This window comes from Anser cygnoides, chromosome 8, assembly GCF_040182565.1.
Source record: "Anser cygnoides isolate HZ-2024a breed goose chromosome 8, Taihu_goose_T2T_genome, whole genome shotgun sequence".
NCBI classification, from domain to species: domain Eukaryota; kingdom Metazoa; phylum Chordata; class Aves; order Anseriformes; family Anatidae; genus Anser; species Anser cygnoides.
In genome coordinates, this window is record NC_089880.1 from 13,615,721 (window position 1) to 13,634,774 (window position 19,054).

Consider the following 19,054-nt stretch of genomic DNA (forward strand, 5'->3'; position numbering starts at 1 on the left):
CTTATATTACTTCATATACTCTGCTGCTTAAAGAGCTCATCACAACTCAAATTGGTGGGGAGAAGGGGAGAAAGGGAACCCCGTACATTCAGCACTGCTGAGTTCAGTCTCAAAGATGACTCAGACTGAGCAGGGCTGATGGTGTTTCCTCCTTCCCGCTGGGGTGCCCTGAAGAAGGTAAGTATTCAGCTGCGCCGGGTAACGCACACAAAGATCCAGGCTCCTAGTGGCCAGGAGACACATTAACTCAGCTGTTTCCCAGCTGTCCTAATGATGTTGCTTCCTCCAGCAAGACATTTTGGGTTGGGCTACAAAGAGGAAAAGAAGAGCGTATGATGATACAGCCACGGATCTAGCCTTCATTTACAAGAAAAAGCCATGCAGTCTGGGAGCACTGATTGTCCCTGATTCCCAGACCCAGAATTAATCAATCCACATTTTAGATTGTAGTTACATTTGTTACAAGAAAATATTACTCCGTCAATCATCCTTTTTAAAAGTAAAAAAGTCGTACTATCATAAAAAACTATTTAATTTTCATAGAGTAGATTATTTGTTAAACAAAGTTGTGGGTTTTTTTTACTTCTAAACATAGACATTTTTGCATTCTTCCTTATCTACCCTCTCTTCCTTGTATGCCCTTTAACATACCAGGGAAGCTGGGCAGGGACTCTTTGTCAGGGAGTGCAGTGATAAGACAAGGAGTAACGGCTTTAAACTAAAAGAGGGTAAATTTAGTTTAGATATTAGGACGAAACTCTTTGCTATGAGGGCAGTGAGGCACTGGAACAGGCTACCTGGAGAAGCTGTGGCTGCCCCATCCCTGGCAGTGCCCAAGGCCAGGCTGGATGGGGCTGGGGGCGGCCTGGGCTGGTGGGAGGGGTCCCTGCCCGTGGCAGGGGGCTGGAGCCAGGTAGTCTTTGAGGTCCCTTCCAACCCAAAGCATTCTATGATTCTACATAAAAACAAAATACTAATATATCAAACACTAACTTAAAAGAAAGATTTGTCATACCATTTGCAAATCGCACTGCTGCCTGTCATTTTCAGTCATCCTAGATATGTCAGGGACTGTAGCTTTGTAAAAGAAACATACATAATGCATTCAACTTCCAACAAAGTAGCTTCTGCTTCGGATTGTTTTTCCCAATGCACCATTCCAAGAAAATGATATAAAACACTACAAAAGGGCACTACACTTAGTTTGCTGAGGGGCCTTTTGTTTGTCTTTGAAATCATTGTGAACAAATGCTCCGAGGGAAGGCCTCATCAATAATTGAGAGAATGATCAGAGGAAACTACTAAGAGAAATAAACAGTATTGGGAAACCTCTGAAGACAAGAGGCAGAAAATGCTTACAAATGACACAATTAATGGTATACCCCCTTAGCACTGACACTGCAATGATTGCACCTCGGCGCAGTACCCAGCAGCAGTGTTTCTAGGCTGGAAAGGACTCCATCTCCACGGAACAACACCAAACTGATACGTGATACCACTACGTTACATCCAAAGTACGTTGAACTCACGCTTTAAATACTACATTACTCTAACCACAGGAGCAAACTAAACATACTTTTCATCAACGTTTTTTTCCACACTTCTTCCCTAGAGGATTCTCTAGAAATACTTCAGCGCTGTGGGGTTGTTCTTTACTTTTTGAGAAAACAAGCACATATGTCTGGGTCTTAGCAAAAAAAATAAATAAATAAACCCAAAGTACTTAACTGTAATTTGCAGGCCAATAATTCATCACGCTTCATTAGGCTTACTACTTATTTTACAGCTACCTCCCAGAGAGGAGAGAGTCTCCTAGAGCAGCACAGGCGGCGACTGCAGCTCGAGTACTGCGAGCACGCGGGCGAGCACGGCAGAGAGCACCTCACTTCAGAGGGGAAGGCAGCAAGCCAGATAAAGGATTTCTTCAGGCTTGCCAAATAAAATGGAACTAACAGTGGGAAATGGCATTCTGTGAATCCAGGACTTGTCTAAAATTCATACTACTTACTGTAACATCGAACCACACAAGCTGTTTTAAGACGTGGTCATAACACCAGAGCACCGGTGGATGCCTCGAGTCACTAAAGACACTGCCTGGGCTCTGCTGCTACGTGTGGTCAGCAAAGCCACTCCATTTTTTTCGAGACCTTAAGGTGAGTGTGTAACGCGAATGCTAAAAAGTCATCTTGTCCCTTATAAAGATATACCTGCCGTTATGGAGAAATGTGCATCTCCAACCTGCGTGGCCACTCACCAAAACTTAGGGTCAATACTTGCACGAATGATTTTATACTTCATTTCGTACGTCAGATACTAATTCTGCAAGGCTAAGCGATGACAATTTAACCTTGAGCGGAAATCGGAATTCTGTTTGAAATAAAGGGGATGAAATACACCGAGTACCACTTCAAGTCAAAGGGCAAGCTAGCCTCGCCTCAGTCAGGCATCCCCTTCTAGACCCTGTAGCGCAGTCAGGTACCCGTGGTGCGTGGGGCTTAGCGCTGCCGTGGCCCCGAACCACGCTGCCTGTGGACTACACGTCCCCGCACACTCCCTTAAGCTGGGGCCAGCACTGAACTGACCGTACGCTGAACTGAAGGAGGCCACAGCTACCCCAGAGGAAAAGGCAGCGGTCATTTCCAGCCGGGCCAACTCCCCGGCACGTGCCCCAGCTGCCCGCAGGAGCCGCAGAGGCAACGGAGCAGCAGAGGAGGTTGGGGTGTCCGCGGGGAAGCTGGAAGGCAGGCTGCAGCCCCAGTTCAGACCCACGTAAGCTGCCAAGGAACTCTCCATGTCCCAGCTTTTGAACAGCTGCAGCCTTGGGCCAGACAATATTTCATGTAGGACAAAGTGTTAAGATCCTTTTCAGCTGAAAGCAGTAGAAAGAACAGTTAGATCAAGAGAAGCTGCTTCCTGAAATGAGAGCTCGGGTAGTACCTGGCATGATTCATTAGCTCCCAGATTATCTGCACACCTGCTACATTCCTTCTAGCCCTTAAAAAATAAATAAATCTGAAGAATTCCATCTTGCAAAGCACAATAAGAACGGCCGTCTGCAAAGAACAGCCCCAAAAGTGCTGTAACCTCGCCTTTGAGGGCAAGGTTAAAGTTGGACTAGATGATCATAGAGGTCTTTTCCAACCTAAACGGTTCTGTGATTCTGTTTTAAAAAGAGATCAGGTTTGGCTGACTTGGTAGCGGACTCCTAGAAGCTGGTAAACGAACTCCAAGTGCCTGCTCCGCTCATGGGTGACCCCACAAGAACTCTTCTGCCAGGCAGGAGCTAGCTCTCTGCATCTCTGTACTGCAGTCCGTACAGCTTTAGGTGCTTCCTCAATACTTCTAAAGATATTCCCATATTACCTCAGGCAACTTTTTCTTTAATGCTTTTTATAAACATGGTGATATCATACCTCTGTATTTCTCACTTTTGAAAATACATTGAAACCAACAAACTTGAAGCATGGAAAAAAAAATTAGGGTAACCATTCAGGCACACAAGATCAAAACTTGGCCCAAAGACTCTGCTGCCGGGTACCTGAAGCCAAAAATAAAAAGCTCAGCTACAAAGAAATGGAATCCAGCCAAGTTAATTTTGTACAAAACCACACAAAATAAGAGGGCAATACACCATGAGAGAATTGGATTTCAGATCTCTCATCTTTTCTGTGAAAGATGTACAATACTGACAGCACAGATGGCACCGGCTCAGTCCTAATCAAAACTAATGAAGTTGAACTTGATACACAACCCTTTAATGAGCAGAATGTATTTTTGTTTTCCCATCCATTTGAAAGCTATCACACAGCAATGAAATCATTAAGCCAGCACATTAAATGCACAATGTATCGTAACAGAGGTAGTGTTTTGAGAACACCTGAGAGAGTCGGTAGCAAATGGTGATACATACACACATAATTGAATTGGAGGTGGCTTTCCTGTCCCAAAAGAAAGTCTCACTGATACCACATACTACTAATCTTTAAAGGAAGAAGTCTTGTTCAGTTTTCGTATTTTTAAGAGAAACTTCACAAGGCACCACACTTCAAAAAAAAATCTACTCATTAGCATTTAAATTCATATATTGTATGTACCCAGCAAAAATCGTGGTAACGAGCTAGATGACATTTCACTTTACTAGCAGCTACGGCATTAAAATCTTCATGCGTGAGGGACAGAGCGAAATGCGGAGAACATGTGGAGTAACTAAGCAGACTTACCATATCGAGACCACTAGGTCAGTGCTTCATTCAGTTCATAACTAAGCAGTCAGGTTGTCTTTAATTCTTTTTAAAATAAAAATATAAAATATTTCATCATAATAACCAAAATTAGCTATTCACGAGCAGACAGAATTAGTGCGTGGCTTACAGTCAGAACCCGCAGTCAGTAACAAAAACATACAACAGACTTTAACTGTCGAATGAGATGCAATAAGGAAATTCACCTCCCGCACGGATTACACGCAGCGCACCCTGCCTCCATTTCAAGTTACTGACAGCACTGTTTCCCCAGTTTTGGTTTATTCTGTGAAAACATGGCTGTCCTGCACAGCACACGGCGGGAGAAGAGGGATCTGTCTCACACGCTCCGCTGGCACGGCAGCAGCAGGTCAGATGCTGGGCTGAGCACCTGCCAAACACTTACAGAACACAAAAAAAGGCAACAGTAACTGGAAAGTAATAGAAGTTTGCTTGACTAATACAAAACTTAACTAGTACCTCTTCATTCCACCTTTTCACACGGGCTCCTATCAGCCCAAAGCCTGGATCTGAAGGATTGTGTGCATCTGCTTGCACAAATTGGACTGCTCAGGTACAAAAATTGGTTACAGCTTTTGATATGAGTGTCTTCGAAAGACATCGACCATACACGCCTCAGTTAAACACTGAGAAAACAATGGCTCACTGGATCTTTCAAAAAATGATTAAGCTGAAAATGGCAAAATTAGTCATTTAAAAAGATTCTGTCCCAGTGCATTCCTTTTGAGCAAAATAGCAAGAGTGAGAAAGACAGGAGAAAAGATACCACAGGAGAAAAGATACCGCTAACGTAATAAAATCAACCCTGTTAGCATTTTTATTAATTATTTTCATAAACATATATTGTGCCTTGCAATTAAAATTCAGTGTGCCTGAGTTGCCATGGCAGCACAACTTCCACAGAACAATAAATTCTTCAAGCTCAGCCATGAAGAGTGCTAGGGAGCTGCAAGGGAGGCTGCTGCGGAAGGCTTGCGGGGTGCCTAGAGGAGACAGGGCAGAAATCAAGAGCAAAAATAGCTTCCACTGTTTACAAAATGCAGAAATCAATACTAACAGAGACTTTCACATTTCCAAGGTGGCTTCTGCAGAATGCAAATGCTGACTTTTTTTTTCCCCCCTCCAATTGTCTTCTCGGTCTCCTAATAGCTGCAAACAATCCTGGTAGACTGTTTCGGCGGCGCTCACCTCGGGCAGCTTGGCCGGAGCTATAAATAGTGCCTGCACCATCTGCCAGCCGGCTCCTGTGCCCAAGGCGCTGCTGGCGTGCTCGCACCGCGCTCTGCCAGGCCTGCGGCTGGGAGCCGGCAGCCACGCAGGGCCCGGGTGCGAGCCAGAGATAATGAGGTGAGGAGCGAAGGCGGCATCGCGGTAATTAACTGCTGGTTTGAGACTGCGTGCTGTAAAGAAATCGTATGGAGGCTAAGAGAACCTTAAAAGGATAATTAATAACACCGTGTGGAGTCTGCAGGCACTTTTTTTACTGTAACGATTCTTCACCATGACACCACTTTTGCTTCCAGTTACAGAGAAATTAGTAATAGATTAAAATAAACCTCAAATATCAACCGCAGTAGCCAAAAATAACCCGGCTGGGGAGCCAGACCTAACCTGAATGAGTCAGCATCGGGGGTGGGAGTGAGGTAGGAGACGAGGGTTTGCCGCCCGCTCCCCAAGCCCTCAGTGCTGTCCAGCATCGTGGCCCAGTGCCCAGTGCTGGACGGGGGGACAGACCCTGTGAGTGTTGCTTCGACTCAGAGGAGTGACCAGAAGGTAGCTGTTCGCTTCCAGTGTAATTCAGACAGCTCAGATGTCCAGCAGTCCCCGATCTTTCAAGCAATCCCCAGCCCAAGGATGGAGGTGACCCCTAGGAGCACATACAACCAACAGGGCTGATAACCGTGCCATTTCCCTAGGAAATAAACGGCAATAAAGTTGACTACAAATTACTGTCTGCCAAATAACAGAGTTAATTTGGGAAAAAAAAAAAGACAGGCCATTTGATTTCTCTTTTCTCCTCTCTCTCACAATTCAGTTCTTCAGGGCTCGTTTCTGCTCTCACTGTGGATGAGAGCAGAACTGCCAAGCAGCAGCAGTGCTGTGGCTTTTCTGTTCTAAAGCAAAAGCTATCTCTACATAAAGATTTTGGCCACACCATTCAGAAATGACACAAAATTCAGCAATACTTCTTACATTTATAAATCTGTATTTGTAGAGTTATCGATAGATTGAGCAAGCACATTTTGCTTATTTTTTAAACTCTCATTTTCTTTGAGCACTTTTGTCACATTGCACAGATTTTGTTCTTCAATATTGTCAATGGTTTCTAAACAGAGCTCTCATTTCTCTGCTAGTTCATGTACACATTCCCTGAAGCAGCTCGAGGGAAGCAGTTATTCTTCTGCACCCGGCACCTGTGACACTGCATCCCGAAGATGCTGTGCGCTGCCCGGGCGCTAGGAAGGCAGTGCCCCAGCACAACAGGTTGCACGGAGCGCATTCAACGCCCCCCTTGGAGGTCTCGAGGCCAAGACCTTGGAGGTCTGTCACTAGACTAAGCTGCAGCTGCCTACATTTAGGGGTAGCGTCCGTCCAGCTCTGGCAAGCAGGCTGGACTAGGCGACCTTGAGACTAGACTTCCCCTCCCCATCTCTGGTTGTGTCTCTGGGCTGGAGCCCTCGGACACACTGCAGCTTCTCCTGGCTCCGCTTCTATTTAGGACGTGCTGTATGGACTAGAACTCTCCAACAAGATCTGGAGAAGGGAAGAAGAAATTCTGAGGCGATAAATAAGATCCCACTCTGGAGTCAGGCTCCCAACTTTGCTCTAAAGTCACTTGCAGCGGTAAGAATTTGTCCCAGCTCAGTTGCCTGGTTCAGGAGGACGGCAGCTGGTGGTCACCCGACATTATTTCCCCCAACAGCAGCCAGCATCTTCCAAAGTTTTTGTATTTCTGTTGTGAGCATGCACAAAGCCTGTCTCCATGCTCAGCAGCTCAGTATGAGAGGGGAGTGAAGTACCGAGCGCGTAGTAGACACTTTAGTAGCTACAGAACAAGTCAGTAGGAGGAGATAGCAAATACTCACATTTACTTTTTAGAAGGTAATCTTTCTGACAAGGTAATCTTTAACATACTTTAACCCACGTATTGTTAACTTGCACAATCTTGACACTTTAAACATCCACTTTTCCTTCACCTGAGAATTCGCCTCAGTAGAGGAGCTAGTGTAACAGGAACATTCATTATCTCTTCCAAGGTAGCTGGCAGAATTTTAGTTTCTCATAAGTGACTATCAAAGATTTTTTTTCAATTATATGTTCAGATTGCCAAATGGGGTAAAACACATCCTTTGTAAAACTTTCATCTCATCCTTGAAAAGATAAATTCATCTGTCTGAATAAGCAAAAAAGCACACAGGAGGTTCCTTCTGAGCACAAAGAAACACTAATCCATGGAGAACTTCAGGTAATAATCAACACAGCTTTAAAAAATCCTTATCACTACAGAAATACACAGCCAAATTCCTGCAATTTTAGAGTTCCTCAACCAATAGCGAATTACAGAGATGTTGAGGCTGGAAGGCACCTCTGGAGACTGCCTGGCAGGGACAGCTGGAGCAAGTTGCTCAGGACCACATTCAGCAATGGCCAAGTATCTCCAGTGATGGAGATCCAGCAGCCTCTGCGGGCAGCCTGCCCCAGTGTTTCATAGCATTAAGTTTAAAAAAAAAAAAAAAAAAGTTTTATCTTATCATTAAACAGAATATCCTGTGTTGCAGCTTGTGGCCGTTGACTCTTGTCCTGTCCCTGCATAGCACAGAGTCTGCCTCCATCTTCTTCAATGCCCCCTGCCACCAAGCATTTAGACACATGATCAGACCCCCCCGAGACTTCTCCTGGCTAAATCATCCCAGCTCCCAATTGCTCCCTGCACAATGGAGGCTGCAAGCCCTTAACCACCCTTGTGGCCCTGTCCTGCATTGACTTCAACGTGCCCACGTCCCCCTGCCCTGGGAGGCAGCCCTGAACCAGGAGGAGGACCAGGAGGATGGAGGAGGAGGAGGAAGAAAAGGAGGGGGATGATGTACAAGGAGGAGGAAGAGGGGGAGGACACACACCCACTTACTGTACAACTTGTGGACCTTCATGGGCACAGCTGGTTACCAACACCTTCACACAAGAATATCCGCCTAGCAAGCTATGCTAACCAGCATCATGTGAGTTTTAAACGGACTTGCAACTCATATTAAAATAATATACATGAGAAATTAATAAAAGGACTTTTTTTTTTTTTTTAACACATCACTCTCTCTGGATGGTATTTCTGTGAAAAAATGCAACACTGCTACGAATGGTAAAAACACAACAAGCTCCCATGTTGATACCTTTGGAAACAGTCTATTTCTTTAGAGATGTATATATTTAGAGGAGGCTAACAAGCATTTCAGCGGCAGACAAGGAGTTTCCATCTCTGTGAGGTTTCCAGGCCAGAAACAAGTGTTTTGATTGTTAAACATTAAGCCTGAAGCACTACAGGAGAGCAGCAGAACAAACGATTTTTATCATTACCCTTCATGCTTTAATTACCTTTATCGAATGCCATCTGAGACTACCTATTTTTAAATCCCTCCACTTAATCTGTGATTAAACTAATTTAGCACAGATTTTATTCTTCCCTACTTATACAGCTCTATCCTGAATCAAGTCCATATTTTTGCACAGAACATTCCTTAGGACATTTACACAGCCGGCAAGCTGAAAAGAACAACTTCCAGAAACAAGTCTGGATTACCGTTGTCAGTCAAACCCAAACAAAATCTATCAAAGGGATACAAAAGCGATATACTGAAATAATTTAGCCCCACAAAACATTTTCATAGCAGGGGCAATTGAAAGATTTGCTTTTAAGCAGCGGAAATACAATTTGCCATCATTTAAATAAGAATTGACGCAGTGTCTTTTAATATTAATTATGTGCTGTCATTCTTATGTATCCATTTGGACAATGAAAACCAAAATGCCAGTGTCTTTTTTATTTATAATCACTTTTGGTCATTTCCATTGGAGTTAATATCTGTCACTAAAAACTATAATATTTGGAAAGAAGAAAATGAGAGATAATTAAATATTTTATTGAATCTTAATGATTAATATTTAAAACTCTTGCAATTACTTATCAATTCCTTAAACAGGCTTCTTTTCCTTAGGAAAATACTAAGTTCTGAGTTTGATATAAGACAGAAAAGCCTCAGAGAAAAGGTGTCCAGCACTGAAACTATCTTCCTCACTTAACTGCTAAACAAAATTTAGAAGAAAAAAAGCCACAAACCCAAAAAAAAGCAGGATAGACAGGCAAACTGTATGCATGGAAACTGAGAAAAGGCAGGAAAACAGCCCACTGGGAGGAAGGGGAAAGTTGCCCACTGACAAGTGTAAGGAGATGCAGCCCAGCAAAATCTGACACATCAATTGCATCAAAACACTTCAAAAATTAAAGCACAGTAACTAGGCATAGAGGGGGAAAATGAGCAAACTGCCATGGGACTGAGACACACGAGCTATACTCGGAACTGTAACTCAAGTCAAAAACTTCTTTTGAAAATCTCCTTTTCCGGGAAAGCATCCCAAATTATGAGGCTTCAGAGGCATGCTCAGTTTTGTTCGCTTTCTCTGGCCTAACAAATCCTAAATTCTTCCAATGCGCAGTGGCCAAAACAAGAGAGGCAGAGCACATCCATCTCACATCTGCTGTTCATCTCAAAGCTAGGACCTTGAGACATTAGAAATATCTATTTAAATCCTTCATAAACCAAGGACAGAATTTAATCCAATTCGTCCATATCCTGTCCAGTGAGCAGTCAGAGGCAGCCCTCTCCAAGCTCTTTCTCAAACCCTCAAAGAAAGCAGACTATCACCGCACGAGGGGCAAATGACTGACTGGGTAGGGAGCACTCATCTACCAGAGGAGAAGACAAATTATGTATTACCATGAAAAACTGTATGTAATAAATGAAAATCTTGGTAGAGAGTCTTCACACAAGTTTAAAAGGTTGTGAATAGAAAGGAGGAGTGAAGATCCCAACACGTAAAAAATTCACGCTGTTTGATTTAAAAGCTTCTCTCTTTTATATGCGTTGAGCTGGATCAATACTTGCTTTTGAGGAATATTCTTAGTATTGTGCAACTTGCAAATATGTATTAACTCAAAATATAACGTGCATCTCCATTCTTCTGCCATGCTAAAGGAGCACTAAATATAACTCAGAATCTGACAATATTTTTAAAAATATCTAATTTGTTCATTCTGTGTTCTTCTGCTTTGATAATTATTTCTTTTCATCTCTCCCTGACTCACACATACAGGCAACCAAAGGAGAATGAAAAAATAGAGGTGGGAGGAGAGTCGAGAAGTGGCACGGACTTGAAAAGCTTTGAATGCCTTCAATCATCTGGAAAATCACAAGTACCAACCTTTTAACTTCTGTAATTAAACACTCACGACATGTACTGCTGAACAGCTTTTAGTAGTTCACTACTACATACAATTACTTTTTCAAGGCTTTTCCTAATTTTTATGCTTCTTTTAGTTTCTAATATAGTATTTCAACAACCGCACTTCAAATTTCGTGCTGAAAAATAGAGCCTGACTTGCAGTCATGAAGGACAAAACAAAACTGGAGGGGAGGAACTGGAAAGGTGCTTGAGCTCTGCCGTTCTTCAGCCGTGCCGCCTCGAGACATTCCTCCTTACCTCCTGGTGGAAAACCATACCTGAATTTAAAGGGAGAAGGAAACGACAGCACAAACAAAGCTGAAACTTTTAGCCAAAACAGAGTGGAAGCTGTATTTCACTCAAAGAGAAGCAAGACGCAGCAGCGATGCCGCACGCCTCTTTCTGCACTGCCGCTATGGCTGCCAATATTTAGATCATCTTTCCCCAAAAAGTTGTTCCTTACATTTTGAAAACATTGCTGCGCTCACATGGAGATTATCCATATGAACGTGTCTTTGAAAGCGCCATCAAAAAATACGCCTTTTTATTTTTAAGTTTTAGAACTAAGTTCAACTAAAACAAAACACAGCCTGAGTGCATTCAGCCTCTTAAAATATTGCTAAATGCCGCAGTGATATGGGATATAAAACAAGAACAGATACTGTCTTAAAAGTAGGAAAACAGAATATGCATGGTTGAGTTCATGAATTAAGATATTAGTCAATACACATTTACAAACCTGTGGCATGTCAGGTATTAGGTTCATGCTTCTAATACCTTCTTAGTCTCATTTTCTGCCTAATTCTGGCAGCGCTTGTCAGCAGGTATTTTAAAAATACAATACATATTCCTCAAAAGAGAGCTTACACGTCACTGCTTGCTGTGCCATGTTCCATGCAAACCCACAGCCGCAAAGGATTGTATTAGATAATTGGTCACATTTTAAGAATAAGAGTCTGATTTTGTAAGACCTAAAAACGGTTCGGCACTCCCTACAATTAAAAGACAATGGCATGTACAGTATGCTATATTTCAACCCTAAATTTAGATACATATAAATCAATATCTCCCAGTCAAACACAGGAAGTCTTAAAGAAATTATATGCATTAAAGATAGAAATAACATTTTAAGAAAAAGAAGTGAAATAGAAATTGAAAAAAAAAAAAGATTGCATTTTCAATCAAGTTGAAATTCATGAAAATAACATAATGCAGACAGAAAGGAAGGCTGTAAAATAAAGTGATTGCAGGCTCCTCTTCTTCAAGAACCTTTTTCTTCAAGGAAAAAAGGAAAAACGGCAGTAATTATACCACTGATCAGGCCCAGGAGATGGGAATCACAATGACCGGAATGAATTTAAAGCAATCCATGTCAGACCTGTTAATACCACAACATACATCTCTTTGACATTTACAAAGACCAACAGACAAAAACAGAGTGCAGACAGCAGCTAATCTAAGGTATTTCTGTCCTGCTTTTTAGGTAAGAATGGATTTTGTGAAAGTTTTTTTTCAGTAATTGTTTAAGAACTGTTGCAATTAGAAGATTAGAACTAGTGGCTGGTTATTTCTCCTGAACAAGAAAGCGTCCATGTTGCTATGAGCAAGGCTCTCCATCACTAAATGTTTAATCCTGTTTATCCTATGCGGATGAGTTTAAGAAAATCTAATAACTATTCATTTTTAACTCCAGAAATACTAATTTTATCAAAGGCCTTACCAATAAAAGCATTACAAATGCTGGGACCTTGTGGATTCCAGTTCCTCTGCTTTTCAGTAATATAATCATTTCCACAATTGGTTTTGTATGCCGACGTAGCACATGTTCACAGTCGGTTTATATACATTGAAATGGGCATGCAAACAAATCTATCCCTTTTCACAGAATTTTTCAGCAGTGAGGATGCTTCTACGTCCTGCACATAGACACACGCACCTCTGTAGAGACGCGTGGAGCAGACCCAGCAGCGAGCACTGGCCAAGGCACCGCTGGCTGCCACCAAAGCAGCTCAGCCCGGCGGGCCCAGGCCCCCCACACCGTGCTGGGGATAGTGCAGGCAAGGGACTTGAGTGCTTTTGTCACGGAGGTGAAGAGAGAGGAGAGAAGACGTATTTTTCCAAAGACCAAAGAAACAAAGCTGAGGTTAGCTTGTTATTCATCTCAACTCCCACCTGCAAACACCTCCTCCTGTTTTATTTTATTTCATTTTTTTAACTGTTGTGTGCATTTGGTGGTTTTTCAACTTTAAACCTCAAGAATTTCTACCGAAGTTTCCTTGCAGCAAACACAACGCCTGCGAAATCCAAAGGAACCGGGAGGGAGGCGTGGGCATGGGCTGTGGGGGCAGCAGCCTGAAGGAGATGAATTGTGTTTCCTGCTCGGGCTGGGGCCGCGCTATTCATCCCCAGCCAGCAGAGTCTCCTTACCGCAGAAACCACAGCAAAGGGCTGGGACTGACCGTAACCAGGTTTGCCCAGCAATGCTGTGGGCTGTGCTGGGTGCTGATCAGCCCAGTGCCCGGCGAAACCTGGGCCTACGTTCGGCAAGCTCAGACACCTGCACGAGGAACCGCTCCTGACCAGAAAACACTCGGCCCGCTCCCATCCACCTCCGTACGCTTCTGTAAAGGCTCGGGCCCTCCCTTCCCTCAAGCAGCAAGGAGGGAGCGCTTTCTGTAAGTTACCCAGTAACACAACAACATCCTTTGCCCGCTTTCCAGCAGCACGTGGTGTCTGCTGGGCTTTGGGGGAGCTCTCCTCACGCCCCGCTTGGCTGTCCACTCAAACCTCCTCCTTTGGGCTGGGCAAAGCAGTACCTTCTGTGCCAGAAAGCACAACTCCTTCACCCATAAGCACCGTCCCTAGCCCATTTCGCCTGCACTGCGGACGTGCACAAAACATTAAGTATATAAAATTAAGAAAAAAAGCCAGGACTCGCTGTAAAAGCAATCCCTGATTCATATGTTCCCCGCCGCATCTTTCCTGGCATGGCACAAGGAATTAGTTCTCATTTAGCAGGCAGTTGATTCTAAGCTTTCACTGCTCGGTGGGCAGCCAAAGCCCTACAAAAGCCTGCTACTTTTTTTTTTTTCCCCATGTATCCATCACAAAGCATTTTCCCAGCTTGTTAGCCTGATGGGAAATCAGAACTATAAAAAGATCAATATATTATGGATGAGTTCGGTAGACAATTCAACGTATGCAGCAAGAATTTTTTTTTATATTAACTTAAAAGGGAAATCTGATAATAATAATTATCAAGACACATTCAATAACAGAATTTAAATTGTATACATACATATATGTGTTAGACACTAAAGGAATCTGTCCAGCATAAATTAAAAAGCAAATCATATTAGTATGTCACTTTTGAGAAGAAAATGACCGACTATAATTAAGACAAATGCCTACTCCACATACCCGTTCAGCACCCAGAACGTTACACATTGTCCCTGGGATTGGAATATTTTATACTGAAACCTTTCTTAAAGCAGGGGAGTGTCACTTCCACTTAACTGTTGCTAAATCCCCCTGCAAAAAGTGCGTGCGTTAAACACAACCCAAGTGAGCTTCAATGTCATTTCTTTCGACAGCGGCATTCCCAAGAAGTGACGTTCCCCAGGGTGCTTCTGCCTCCTGGCAGCTACCCTGGTGAAAGCGGAGGCAGAGGAACGCCGCTGCTGCTCGTAACGAGGACCAAAGACAACAGGCATTGCAGTCTTCTGATGCTCCTCACTGCAAATCGCAAACGAATTTCTGAGGAAAACTGATCTCATTTTAATCAATTACTAATGTAAAGACATAAAATTGAGAGAAATTGAAAGTGAGAGATTATACTTTCCTTTCTCTCCTTAAGGAAAGTAACTCTATAATAAAGTTTGACATTTCATTACGAAAACTGCTCGGCAGAGATCAGTGAGGGAACCTCCTCCTGCTGCCTGAAGCACACAGCCTCCATTTCCCTTTAGTTGCTTACGGGTAGCCTGACAGGGTGCGGGGCTCCCTACCCTGCAGCCCCTCGCTTGCATTTTCCTGGCCAAGCCCAAGGAGCGGCTCGGAAGGAGAACAGCCATCCTCAGCCACCGCCGGGCAGCCCCCAGCACCCGCAGCAAGGCACGGAGCAGAGCGCCCGGCACAGCTTCTCCATCGCTCACCACTCCGTACAAAGGGACGAGTGCAGGACACGCGAGACGCCAAAGGCCAGGTCACCTCGCGGAGCCCCGGGGCCCCGCAGCCCTGCAGACTGCCCCGCATGTCCCCCTCAGCAGAGCCATACACGCAGGCTTGGCAACATAAGGAACGATCGGACTACTGAAATTCTCACATATGGCTTCAGACAAAAGCGGTCTGTTAGACATTCCACTTCAAAATGTATTTATTATCCATTCTCTTCTTTTTCTCAAGTATCATTTTGTTGATTGAGTGGAGCAGGCTCTATAAAACTTTGTCTGCATACTGAGAACGTGTTCTGTTAGAATAACTTTAACACTGCTGACTAAACATTAGCACTGATACCATTCATGCACCATCTCGTAATTAGAAGTGTTCATTTGTATTGTTTCTATTTTAAATCTTTTTTTAAAGGCTTCATCATCATTCCGTGACCTCGCTTCTTTATCTTGTCATTTCTGTGGCATTTGTTGAAACAAATAACAAGGCCTGCTTTCAGTGCCCAATTACAGGAACAATGTTATCCTGTAAATGCATAAGACAGCTTTTCATTAAACTTGCTCTCACCAATACATCGTTATCAGTGATGCATTAACATGCATTTTTAGCCTTGTTTCATATGGAAATTTATCTTCCCCAGCCACTGCGGGGTTCCTGCTTTCCCTCACTTGGCATCACCTCTGCTTGCCCCCAGTGAGTGGCAGGAGGAGAGGATTTTCACTGGCATGTAGCACAAAGCCACTTGATGCCTCCAGGTCTTAGCTTCTTACCCGTAGACAAAATGTATACGACCATCAATAAATAAAGAGAAAATTAATGACTTCAAACCCAATATTCTCACTAAATCACATTTTTCCTTGTCTCTGTAGTCACTGTTGGGCAGCGTACATTTTTAAAGGCGCTCAATTATTGCATCTGTGAATAACAAGGAAGTTAAAAACACGTGGATACCACCTTCACATTTCTTAAAGCCTGGGATGTTACATTTGTAAGCTAGGGAGCTGAGGTTTTGTCTGTTTGTTTGTCTGTTTGTTTTTGAGGGCTCAAGTAGGGAATGTAAGTGCCATGTCCTTCACAAAAATCTCCCTTCACTTGTTTAAATTTTGGGTAAAACATTCTTCTTCCTCATGACACAGATTTTGTTTGACTCGGGTAACTCTGAATGAGCTGTACTCATATCCCTTTCTTCTATGTTGTTGATTTTTAGAAAAAACATGCTTTTTTATAATATTCAAATTAATTGCTCCCATAGACAACAGCTCAGTTTCGTCCACAAAGGGCACCACAACTTAACAATTTCACTTGCTCCCCTGTCTAAAGACTTGTATTTTTTCTTTACTTTTGGGGGTAGGCTGGGGTTTTATCATTATTAAAAGAAACGCAGTCTGCTATCTCCTTGATACCATCAAGAATTTAGTTGTTTTGGGAGGACAGAAGGGCTGAGCCATTTGCATCTACCCAGGCAGAGGGAAGTGAGAGGCATATGATAAAAACCTGTCAGCAGCAGCATCTGCAAAACGAAGAGGCTGAGGAACACCACTATGGTGCCTGCAGAGTTACCTAGTCACAGTGATAACAGCTCTTTTCTCAGCTGCCTACTTAGAATACAGCCTCATGACCTATAGGGCTGACAACAGCACTTCAAAACTATCTATTTATTTACACCCTGTTAATAATTCATCCTGAGCTACACTGCCCATAAATACCAATACAATTTATCACTGATGTGACCTTCCCATAAGTAATGCTACAACAATCCCATAAACCTGTGATTGAAGACTCCATACACAGCAGCATCCATGCAAGTATTAGAATTATCCTGCTATTTTACTCAGGCGTTAGAAAATCAAATATAGTGGAGAACCATGAATTCCTGTGCATGGGTTTTTCTGCACTAACAACCCAGACTCTTACCAGAATTTTAATGCTCTGTCCATGTGGCTCAGGTATTTTTCCTGTATAATCTTGTCCACTTTGGAATAGTATAAGCATGAATGAGTAACTGTACTTGCAAGCAGGGATGCGTGAAAAGGTTGGTATTAAAAAGTTGTTATTTTTTCACTGTACAGTGTCCCTTATACAATGGCAATAGAACAAAACTCAGTACAGACAGGACACACAGTTAGTGCTGTGCCAGGATACAGCAGCTTTCTGATGCTGTTAACACACAGTCTATAACAGAAGTCGTTGCTAAATGTCTTTCTACTTTACACAGAAATAACAGAGGTTTTTGAAGTGTGTTGACCCTCTGGGATTAAGTTTTCTAAAATACTACACCACTCGTCAAATTATTTAATGGAAACAAATTTATCACTAACACCAGTATAATTTTTTTTTCCTGTTTTCATTGTAAAGTATGTGTAAGCTATTTTGGTTTTAATCTCTAGTAAATGAAGCCTCTGCAGAAGCAGAGATTTTCTTCACACTTTAACCAGGAAATATCTCCAAACTCCGGAAAACTGTCCTAACCATGCTGCAAGATGCACCTGCAGCTTTCCTGAAAAGCCTCCATGGAGCTCTCGGCTCCAGCTCTGTTTCAGCAGCACCGGTTCCGGCACAGCCCTGCTCTGCACAGTGCCCCAGGACAGGAGGCACAGATCCCAGAGCTCACACATAAGACTTGAAAATGTGCAGCTGGCGGGGACAATTGTAAGCACTGCTGTTCTAAAAGCAGTTTTTCTAAAACACGCCATTCACCTCAACAAAACTGCGTCACTGGCTCAGAAAAGACGTTATTTTATTCCTTAGCCAGGGATGCTGCTAATCTCTCCAGTGCGAATTGCCTCACACCAACAATTACCGGGGGCAAACAAACAAGGTGTTCCCAAACAATTGATCCAGCCTTACGTTGCTAATCCTGTTTCACGATTATTAACGCTCAAATCAAGATAGCAAATACAAATGTAACAGTGCCAACTTCTAGGAAACCTCTCATTGCTAAGGTAATTATTTTGTTATGCACACCATGGAATTGGAAAAAAAGAGCGTGAAGAAGTGGGTGCTGTCTGCTTCTTGGCATCAACAAGAAGTTTAAAAAATTCTCTACTCGTTGATGGAAAGAGATAGAAAAAATGAACAGCGTTGGTTCCAACAGAGCCAAAACATGATTTATTCTTACCCACCTGCCACCACCTAGCAGAAACAACCTCACATGTATTTGATGAAGAACAGTACATCACCCATCCTATCACCGGTCCTAGACATCAGACAGAAGTATGACCACTGAGTTTGTTAAAAGAGCAGCCCACTTCATAAATAAATTTCATTACAATGGAGCCCAGCAAAACCAAGCTCTTCGTTAAGGATACAATGGATACAACCCATCATGAAAGCAATGGACAACAGCTTGCAACAAGCCCTTGTTTCATCTGGTTTTGTCTTCCCCCACACTGTTCAACCTCTCATCTAAGTCTTTTACCCAGTTAAAATGCTCACAATTTGGAATATAACTCTGAATCTTTGAAACATGTTTTGCTCAACAAAATCTTGCTTACTTTGCAACTGCTCTTTATTAAGTATTAACTGTTCATGCCCTAGAGATTTCCAGTTCCCAACTTAAACTGGAAGTAGTAGTATAAAAACACTTGATACCAATATCATAATTATAATTTGTATTCAGAAAAGTTGCTTAACTTTTCTGCTCCCTTCTGACCTCAACCAAATGCTAGACAACTATCAGATCCAAAAGGCAGAATCAGAGCATCCTAATGAATATGCTGGCTGGCACGCAGCCACGTAGCTGGATTCAGCTGCCCTCATCCTTCAGGAGGAACCACCTAGACACGGCCTCAGAAAGGACTCAGATCATCTGGTTACTTTCAGTCCCCTCGTGGAGCAGCTCATTCTCCTCTGCATCTGCAGCCACAATGCTTCCACTCACAGTGCCCTCAGAACAATGCAACAGAGATTATTTGCAGAGCACAATTTGTTGGAAAAGGCAGAAAGCACTTGCCTGTAACTACAAGGAAAAAGGAGAATCAGAAAAAACAGAAGACTGACAAAATAAATGGTATTTGAAAATACATAAACGAATGAAAAACAGGAGGAATGGAAACAGAATTCATTCTGATGGTGTATCCATTAAGTTTAACTCCTACCAGTATTTACATTGGTGACAAAACTTTCAATTC

At 42.9% G+C, this 19,054-nt stretch overlaps 2 protein-coding genes across 7 annotated transcripts in view; both read right to left on the reverse strand.

The window, feature by feature from the left end:
- RABGAP1L (RAB GTPase activating protein 1 like) overlaps positions 1-19,054 on the reverse strand; it is a 248,438-nt gene that overhangs the window by 126,515 nt on the left and 102,869 nt on the right. The gene's annotated exons all lie outside the window — the stretch shown is intronic.
- Positions 1-19,054, reverse strand: part of GPR52 (G protein-coupled receptor 52) — a 53,379-nt gene that overhangs the window by 16,760 nt on the left and 17,565 nt on the right. Inside the window, exon 1 of the mRNA XM_067001806.1 lies at positions 1-19,054. This exon is cut by the window's right edge and continues 17,565 nt beyond it. The gene's annotated coding sequence lies outside the window, so the exon portion shown is untranslated.